Raw genomic sequence first — 10,703 nt, forward strand, 5'->3', positions numbered from 1 at the left:
GTGTCCACTCTCAAATAGTGTGTTCTACAGTGTCCACTCTCAAATAGTGTGTTGTACAGTGTCCACCCTCAAATAGTGTGTTCTACAGTGTCCATCTCAAATAGTGTGTTCTACAGTGTCCACTCTCAAATAATGTGCTCTACAGTGTCCACACTCAAATAGTGTGTTCTACAGTGTCCACACTCAAATAGTGTGTTCCACAGTGTCCACCCTCAAATAGTGTGTTCCACAGTGTCCACCCTCAAATACTCTGTTCCACAGTGTCCACCCTCAAATAGTGTGTTGTTCAGTGTCCACCCTCAAATAGTGTTCTACAGTGTCCACCCTCAAGTAGTGTGTTCTACAGTCTCCATCCTCAAATACTGTGTTCCACAGTGTCCACCATCAAATAGTGTGTTTTACAGTGTCCACCATCAAATAGTGTGTTTTACAGTGTCCACCATCAAATAGTGTGTTCTACAGTATCCTCCATCAAGTAGTGTGTTCCACAGTGTCCAACATCAAACAATGTGTTGCACATTGTCACCCTGAAATTGTGTGTTCAAAAGTGTCCACCCTCAAATAGTGTGTTTTACTGATTCCACCCTCAAATAGTGTGTTGCGCAGTGTCCACTCTCAAATAGTGTGTTTTACAGTGTCCACCCTCAAATAGTGTGTTGTACAGTGACCAGCCTCAAATAGTGTGTTCCACAGTGTCCACACTCAAATAGTGTGTTCTACAGTTTCCACACTCAAATAGTGTGTTCTACAGTTTCCACACTCAAATAGTGTGTTCTACAGTGTCCACCCTGAAATAATGTGTTCTACAGTGGACACCCTCAAATAGTGTGCTCCACGGTGTCCACCCTCAAATAATGTGTTCCACAGTGTCCACCCTCAAATAGTGTGTTGTACAGTGTCCACCCTCAAATGGTGTGTTCCCCAGTGTCCACTCTCAAATAGTGTGTTCAAAATGTTCACACTCAAATATTGTGTTCTACAGAGACAACGCTCAAATAGTGTTTTCTACAGTGTCCACCCTCAAATAGTGTGTTCCACAGTGTCCACCCTCAATTAGTGTGTTGTACATTGTCCACCTTCAAATAGTGTGTTGTTCAGTATCCACCCTCAAATAGCCTTCTACAGTGTCCACCCTCAAATAGTCTGTTGTACAGAGTCCACCCTCAAATAGTGTATTCTACAGTATCCACCCTCAAATAGTGGGTTCCACAGTGTTCAACATCAAATAGTGTGTTGTACAGTGTCACCCTGAAATTGTGTGATCTAAAGTGACCACCCTCAAATAGTAGTTTTACTGAGTCCACCCTCAAATAGTGTGTTCCGCAGTGTCCACACTCAAATACTGTGTTCTACAGTGTCCACCCTCAAATAGTGTGTTGTACAGTGTCCACCCTCAAATAGTGTGTTCTACAGTGTCCACCCTCAAATCGTGTGTTCCACAGTGTCCACCCCCAAATAGTGTGTTCCACAGTGTCCACCCTCAAATAGTGTGTTGTACAATGTCCACCCTCAAATAGTGTATTGTTCAGTGTCCACCCTCGAATAGTGTTCTACAGTGTCCACCATCAAATAGTGTGTTTTACAGTGACACACTGAAATAATGTGTTCTACAGTGCCCACCCTCAAATAGTCTGTTTTACAGTGTCCACCATCAAATAGTGTGTTCTACAATATCCTCCCTCAAGTAGTGTGTTCCACAGTGTCCAACATCAAATAATGTGTTGCACATTGTCACCGTGAAAATCTGTGTTCAACACTGTCCACCCTCAAATAGTGTGTTTTACTGAGTCCACCCTCAAATAGTGTTTTGTACAGTGTCCACCGTCAAATAGTGTGTTCCACATTGTCCACACTCAAATAGTGTGTTTTACAGTATCCACCCTCAAATAGTGTGTTCTACAGTATCCACCCTCAAATAGTGTGTTCTACAGTTTCCACCCTCAAGTAGTGTGTTCTACAGTGTCCACCCTCAAGTAGTGTGTTCTACAGTGGACACCATCAAATAGTGTGTTCCACAGTGTCCGCCCTCAAACAGTGTGTTGTACAGTGCCCAATCTCAAATAGTGCGTTCCACAGTGTCAACCCTCAAATACTGTGTTTTACAGTGTCCACCCTCAAATAGTGTTTTATACAGTGTCCATCTCAAATAGTGTGATCTACAGTGTCCACTCTCAAATAATGTGTTCTACAGTTTCCACTCTCAAATAGTGTGCTCCACGGTGTCCACCCTCAAATAGTGTGTTCCACAGTGTCCACTCTCAAATAGTGTGTTCCACATTGTTCACCCTCAAATAGTGTGTTGTACAGTGTCCACCCTCAAATAATGTGTTCTACAGTGTCCACTCTCAAACAGTGTGTTCTACATTGTTCACACTCAAATATTGTATTCTACATAGTCAACCCTCAAATAGTGTTTTCTACAGTATCCACCCTCAAATAGTGTGTTCTACAGTTTCCACCCTCGAATACTGTGTTCCACAGTGTCCACTCTCAAATAGTGTGTTCCACAGTGTCCACCCTCAATTAGTGTGATGTACAATGTCCACCTTCAAATAGTGTGTTGTTCAGTACCCACCGTCAAATATACTTCTACAGTTTCCACCCTCAAGTAATGTGTTGTACAGTGTCCACCATCAAATAGTGTTCTACAGTGTCCACCCTAAAATAGTATGTTCCACAGTGTCCACCCTCAAATAGTGTGTTCTACAGAGTCCACCCTCAAATAGTGTTATGCAGTGTCCACCTTCAAATAGTGTGTTGTACAGTGTCCACCCTCAAATAGTGTGTTGTCCAGTATGTACCCTAAAATAATGTGTTCTCCAGTGTCCACCCTCAAATAGTGTGTTGTACAGTGTCCACCCTCAAATAGTGTGTTGTACCGTATCCACCCTCAAATAGTGTGTTGTACTCTCATTCGACTGGAACATGTATAAGTCTTTAAATATTGTAACATTAAGAACAAAATATGTTGTAGAATTATAACGTAGCTGTAACTGCTAACATAAGGAATTGTCATAGTTTAACAACAGCAGGAAGTGGATTGTGAAACGGTGATGACTGCAGGCATCAGGAATGAAAAATTAATAAAAATTACAGATATGTCCTATTGTGATACATTACCACCACAGACATGGGGAATTGTAATATATTAAAAACTACACGTATACCCAATGTAATATTGATCACACAGACAAGTGGAATTGTAACATATTAAAACTACAGGTATAACAATGTAATATTGATCACCACAGACATGGGGCATTGTAAAATATTAAAACTGCAGGTATACCCAGTTATAATATTGATCACCACAGACATGGCGCATTGTAATATATGAAATCTACAGGTATATCCAGTTGTAATATTGATCACACCCATATGGAAAATCAAATCGTAATATATTAAAACTACAGGTATATCTAATTGTAATATTGAACACACAGACATGGAACATTTTAATATATTAAAACTACAAGTATGTCAAATGTAAAATTGAGTTTAACAGCTATGAGACATTGTAATATTTTAAAATCTACAAGTATGTCCATTAGTAATATTGATGACTACAGATATGGGACATTGCAATATATTAAAATCTGAAAGTATACCCTTCTGTAAGATTGATCACATGGACATGGGCAATTGTAATATATTAAAAAATACAAGTATATCCAATGTAATATTGATCACACAGACATGGGGAATTGTAATATATAATAATCTACAGGTATATCCAATGTAATATTAATTACCTGCTAACAAGGGCCTGAATGTAAGGCAGCAGACCAATTCTTTTGATTTGAGGTGTCGTCGTGAGTGAGAGATCCTGCGGAATAGTTTGAAACATTCTGTTACACAGAGATGTTGGGCCGTCTTACCTTACTAGGCTCCTTGTCCCGGACAAGCCCAGTGTCACTCTCGTCTCTGACGATCATAGTTTCAAGATCCACACCAAGGATTTGTGCACATAATTGGAGATGACGGAATGAGTGCTGCATTGTTGGGTGTGCCGTCTTTCGAATGCCAAACGCAATTAACTTCAGCTCTGCCTCTACAGTGGAAGGGAAATAACCCACGTCTCTTTTGCAGGAAGAGCAGGGAACTCCTCCTCGTGCCTTTGTGCACATTGAGAGGCCTGGAATAATGATCCGGAGACTTATGTTCTATTCCACCAAGGCAGATGGAGAACTGAAATTGAGTTAATTAAACAATCTGGAATATAAAGCTTGTATCCTGTAACTACCGGATTGTGTTAAAACCCATCAGGTTCACTACTGTCCTGTAGGGAAGGAAATCTGCCGTTCTAACCTGGTAAAGCCTACATGTGACTCCAGATCCACAGCAATGTGGTTGACTCTTAAATGCCCTCTGAGGTGGCCGAGCAAACCACTCAGTTGCACCAAACCGCTACAAAAAAGTGAAACGTGGGAGTACCTTCACCACACGGCCTGCAGCGCTTCAAGAGGGCGGCTCACGACAACCTTCTAAAGGGCTATGAGGGATGGGCAATAAATTCCGCTACACCCCAGGAACGAATAAAAGAATAACTATTACAGTTGAATTGAACGGTTATTGATCTATAACACGGTGCTAAATTCATGACTAATCATTATTAGATTTTAAGTAAAAAGTTGGAAAATTAAGCCGAATTAACTATATTTTGTGTGTTGTGACAGAATGAAGGTTCTCGGTGGTCTCCTGATCCAGCTCCCTGCCTCGGCCGAGGGTTCATTTTAATAAACTGAGAGCGCTGTTTGTCCCGCTATTTTCTGGATTCATTTCCCTGCTTGTTCAACACAGTCACCTGATTATTGTGGACCTGCTTTTAACAGGAAATAAAAACAAGATGTTTCAGTCCTTTAAACGGAAACTGGAGTTTCATGAAATGACGTGTATATTCAAATTTTATAACATTTCCGATGTGTAAAGAAGGTGACTGTCAAATGTTTTACCATCGAATTCAGTATCTTAGATGCAATGTCAATGATCGCTGCTAACAGTAACAGATTTAGCTCTGGTGGTGTAAATAATCCCTTATTGGAATCGCAGTCTCATGGTTAGAAAAACTGGCTGAATGTTCAGGATCAATGTTCTGAACTAAACTCCAAACATGTGATGTTGGTTTTGATACTTCCATGTACAGTTATTTTTGCTGAGTGCTTTCCTCATTTGACGGGGTAAAAATCTGTCAGGTCTCAGCCAAAGCGGCTTTGTCGCCAATTTATGTCAGAAAGACCGTGAAACAGTCCGTATAAACTCCTGTCTTTGTAGTCGGCAGTCCAGGAGTAGGGACATCTCCTGAATAATTTTAATACAATGGCCACAATATTATAATAAGTTTATAAAGCTGTTGAGTTGGAGCAGTAGGTTATATAGGTACACATAATACCTCTTGCGATGGTATACTAATGCTTCTTATATTCATAAAGCCTGTTTCAACCCCATTCTGTAAATAGAATATTGCTCCATGTCTTCACACATGTTCCAACATTTGGGCATGTCTGCCTGCTGCTCTGGCCTCTTCCGAAAGACGCAGTGAAAAGACATTCCAGTTATTCAATTGAGTTTGAGCAATGCCATCGAGATTCAACAGTGATTAATTCATTCTTGTTTGTAAAGTACACTTCCTGTAAGAATCACATTTACTTTTGGCCCAACTCATCTCCTGTTACATTTATTTCCTGTTACACCTCAGACATCAAAGTTCTAGTGAATCCTTTCACTCGTTCCAAATGGCAGTGGATCTGCTAGCTCTAATCACGTGAGAACCAATTATTCATGTTACAAATGTTTAGAGAGAGTCCTTATGTGATAGATTGTGAATATCGGTTCCAGGTAATTAACACATGATCGAAATATCGGACAATACAAGACCATAGACAGACAGCAAAAAGTGGAGGCCATTCAGCCCCTCAATCCTTTTCCCACCAATAACTCAGGTGGGAACTGGCATTCGATAAGTTGCCACACCTGAAGTTATTGAACAAAACTTGGGCTCATGGGCTTTGGGGTAATATACAAGCATGGATTGAGGATTGGTTATCGGACAGAAAACCAAGAGTTGGAATAGTTGGGTCATTTTCGGGTTGGCATGCTGTAACTAGTGGGGTACCACAAGCATAATTGCTTGGGCCAAAGCTATTCACAATCTACATCAATGATTTGGATGAGGGGACCAAATGTAATATATCCAATTTTGCTGACATTATAAAGTTTGTGGGAATGTAATTTGTGAGGCGGATGCAAGGATGCTTCAAGTGGATACGGACAGGCTATGTGAGTGGACAAGATCATGGCAAATGGAATAGAATGTGGAGAAATGTGAAGTTATCCACGTTGGTAGGAAATATAGAAAAACAGTGTATTTTTAAATTGTGAGAGATTGGGAAATGTTGGTGTTCAGTGGGACATGGGTGTCCCTGTACACAAATCACTGAAAGTTCAAATGCAGGTGCAGCAAGCAATTAGGAAAGCAAAAGGTATGTTGGCCTTTATTACAAGAGGATTTGAGTATAAGAGTAAAGAAGTCTTACTACAATTATGTCGGGTCATCGTGAGACCACACCTGAAGTATTGTGTACTGTAGTGATTACAAATCAGTGGTCCACAGACCACCAGTGGTCCAAACCCCTAAAATGGTCCAAACCCCTAAAATAAACGTGTCTGTTGTCTCCATAGATGTCGAATGACCCGCCGTGTGGTTCCACTGTTTTTATTGCTCTTTAAAGCTGGGTTTTGGGGATGATCTGATGTAAGTGAAAACCAGCCATGGATGGAGGGCGGATTAGTTTTCTTGAAGGAGCAAATCAACTGGGCCGAAAAATCAGGTACAGACAAATTCACCAAAATATCCCCCACCTCACTACCACACAATGGCAAGTATTGCTCCAATCTAGCATATAAACCCAACTAGTGCCCCCTCAATTCAACAATCTTCACCAGTGTCCCCACTATTATACAACCACATGTGTGCATGTATGGAGTGTGGGTCTTTGACAGTGGGTTTTATACAACAGCAGCCGCCAGTCCTCTTGTGTCACACTAAGTAAAACTAGATGTCATCAATATAAGATCCTCAATAATAAATCTAGTAGGGAATTCAGGAAAAACTTGTTTATGCCAAGAGTGATTGGAAAGTGGAACGCGATTGCACAGGTACCAGATATCAGTGAGGGGAGCAGATAAATTTCAGCTGGGAGTTGGCTCCGTGGCTTAGCTGGTCAAAGCTCCTGTCTAGTAAAACCTGAGGTCGATACCCAGCGGTGCATTTTAAAAAACAAAATATTATCTTATGATCCCACCGAGGTTGATTGCTTTTCGTCTGAATGTGCTACTATCCTTTGGGATGGGAATGGATAAAGGCACATCACAAATACATATTAAAATGTGACTGTCATTCGGCCAACATGCTAATATTTCCTCCAGTCTGCAACAGAAAGTTACCGGTTTATTAATGGCTATTAAAACAATTATTCATCGTGATACTGCCTTTAATTATATGTTCGTGTAACTGATTTAATAAACTGCACAACTGTTCTATAAAAATCAGACCGGAAATCAAACCTGTGCTCTGGGTACACCAAATTCCAACCCCTGGCCCACCAAGGAACGCTCCACCCAGCGGCTGTGAGAGCTGTAAATATACTGGGTGCATTCCCGCTAGACACAAATGTATTCCTGACTTGCGTTCGATGTAAATGTTTATTATCTCTGCAAGTTTCAAGTGTCTGTAGATATATCTGAACTAATTATTCATTTATTGGGACACATCTGCTTAATTGTGAATCGAGGCAGTGCATTCCAGATCCCAACAGCTCGCAGTTTAAACAAAATGGTTTCTAATGTCGCCGCGGATTCTTCTGCCAATCACCTCCAATCTGTGTCCTCTGGTCACCGACTCTTTAATCACTGGAAAAATGTTTCTCCTCATTTACGATATCAAACCCGTTCATGAATTTAAACACCTCTGTCAAAACCTCTGCTCTAAGGAGAACAACCCCAGCTTCTCCAGTCCCCCACATTCTGAAACCTCTCATCCATGGTACCATTCCAGTCAATCACTTCTGTTCATTTCTTCTTTCCAATAAATAACTACAGTAAAACGCTTCTAAGAAAAAGCACGAACAGAATAAAAAAAGTGAGAAATATATACTGAGCAAAATGGATGTGAATGTTTAAGAACATAAGAACATAAGAAATAGTAGCAGGAGTAGGCCATTCGGTCCTTCGAGCCTGCTCTGCCATTCAATGGGATCATGGCTGATCTTAGAGGGTGAAATAACAGAAGATCTCGGTTTTATGATCGGTCAGTGAGAGGAATCCATCTTTCAATCGGGCTTTGGCCATTCGATTTACTGATAAAGGCAGACAGAGAGAATTGTTGCAGACAGGACCGACAAGCTCAGTCAGTAGAACATGAGACTCTTAGGGCTGGATTTTGCTAGGGCCGGGGAGGCGGGATTGGAGGCGTGTGGGGGATAAAAATCGCAAAACTGGCGTGCGGGCCCAAACCCGCCTCCATCCCGCCTCCACACAATTTTCCTAAATTCGTGTCTGCTGGTCCCGAATCCAATGCACAAGGCCGTTTGCCGACCCCAACTCGGTTCCCCAAGCGGGAATGCAGCACCCGAAGCCCCGGTTAGGCGGCCGAATACATTCCCATAGGGCTTCCTTCCCCAATGTGAATGCCATGTATTCAGTTAATCAGTTGCCCTTTTGGTTTATCATTTGTCGCTCTGACTTTTGGTTAACCAGTTGTCGATGTACAAATTTCAGTTGATGAGTTGCCCTTTTGGTTTATCATTTGCTACCTTGACAACTCATTAACCAGTGTTTCAGATAATGCACAAGGTCTTTTGACGACCCCAACTCGGTTCCCCAAGCGAGAATGAAGCACCCGAAGCCCCGGTAAGGCGGCCGAATACATTCCCATAGGACTTCCATCCCCAATGTGAATGCCAAGTATTCAGTTAATGAGTTGCCCTTTTGGTTTATCATTTCCTACCTTGACAACTCATTAACCAGTGTTTCAGACAATGCACAAGGCCATTTGACAGCTACACAATCCCGGTACTGGTCTGTGCGGCACCGCCACTCCGTTCGGCTGCCGTTGACCCGGACCGGATCGGACTTTCCCTCCCGAAGTTCTCCGTGATAAGCTGCCGGTGACCGGCGGCCCGTTAGCCGCTGCGGGACAGCGACACTTTCCCAACTCGCCCGGGGCCAGTTCGGCAAGATAGTGTGCGCCGGAGCCGGGGCTTTCCAACGAGCCATCCCCGAACGAAATCGGACACGGGAGTCGGGAACGACAGGCGTTCGACTGGTGCCGGGCAACCGGGTTCAAATGCCCGCCAATTTAAACACACGAAAACCCCGGGATCGATTCGGAGGGACGGGCACCCGGCTTCCCTGTGTCGGACAGACTCCGTTCAGATACCGCTGGATGCGCCTTGCCCCTGGCTTGCACTGGCAGCCGGCGCGTGCAGGCCACCCCCTGCCCCGCCGTCTCAGTGGTCGGAAAGTGGTCTCCAGCCAACGGCTGTACCTCGGCCGGGGAAAGGGGCAGCTACACACCCGAGGTACTGGTCTGTGCGAGCCCGCCACCCCGTTCGGCTGCCGTTGATCCGGACCGGATCGGACTTTCCCTCCCGAAGTTATCGCCGATAAGCTGCCAGTGGCCGGCGGCCCGTTAGCCGCTGCGGGACGGCGACACTTTCCCGAACTTGCCGGGATCCAGTCCGATAATATAGTGTGCGCCAGCGCCGGGGCTTTCCAACGAGCCCTCCCTGGCCGAAATCAGAAACGGGAGTCCGGAGCGAAAGGCGTTCGACTGCTGGCCGGCCAAACTCAGGCAAGCTCCCGCCGTTGCGGACCCGCTCCCGGCCAACCGGGTCCAAATGCCCGGCAAGTTATGCGCACGAAAACCCCGGGCTCGATTTGGAGCGTCGGGCACCCGGCTTCCCGGTGTCGGACCGACTCCTTTCAGATACCGTTGGATGCCCCTTGCCCCTGGCTTGCTCTGGCAGCCGGCGCGTGCAGGCCGCCCCCTGCCCCGCCGTCTCAGTGGTCGGAAAGTGGTCTCCAGCCAACGGCTGGACCTCGGCCGGGGAAAGGGGCAGCTACACAAGCCCGGTACTGCTCTGTGCGGGCCCGCCACCCCGTTCAGCTGCCGTTGATCCGGACCGGATCGGACTTTCCTTCCCGAAGTTATCCCCGATAAGCTGACCGACGGCACGGCAGCCTGTAAGGGACTGCGACACTTTCCCGAAATTGCCGGGGTCCAGTCCGATAATATAGTGTGCGCCAGCGCCGGGGCTTTCCAACGAGCCCTGCCTGACCGAAATCGGACACGGGAGTCCGGAACGAAAGGCGTTCGACTGCCGGCCGGCCAAACTCAGGCAATCTCCCGCCGTTGTGGACCCGCTCCCGGACAACCGGGTCCAAATGCCCGCCCTGTTATACTCACGAAAACCCCGGGCTCGATTCGTAGCGTCGGGCACCCGGCTTCCCGGTGTCGGACCGACTCCGTTCAGATACCGTTGGATGCCCCTTGCCCCTGGCTTGCTCTGGCAGCCGGCGCGTACAGGCCGCCCCCTGCCCCGCCGTCTCAGTGGTCGGAAAGTGGTCTCCAGCCAACGGCTGTACCTCGGCCGGGGAAAGGGGCAGCTACACAACTGGCCTTCATAGCAAAAGGGTTAGAATAC

Source organism: Somniosus microcephalus, unplaced genomic scaffold, assembly GCF_052327205.1.
Source record: "Somniosus microcephalus isolate GS21.2 unplaced genomic scaffold, FLI_Smic_1.0 unresolved_chr2, whole genome shotgun sequence".
NCBI classification, from domain to species: domain Eukaryota; kingdom Metazoa; phylum Chordata; class Chondrichthyes; order Squaliformes; family Somniosidae; genus Somniosus; species Somniosus microcephalus.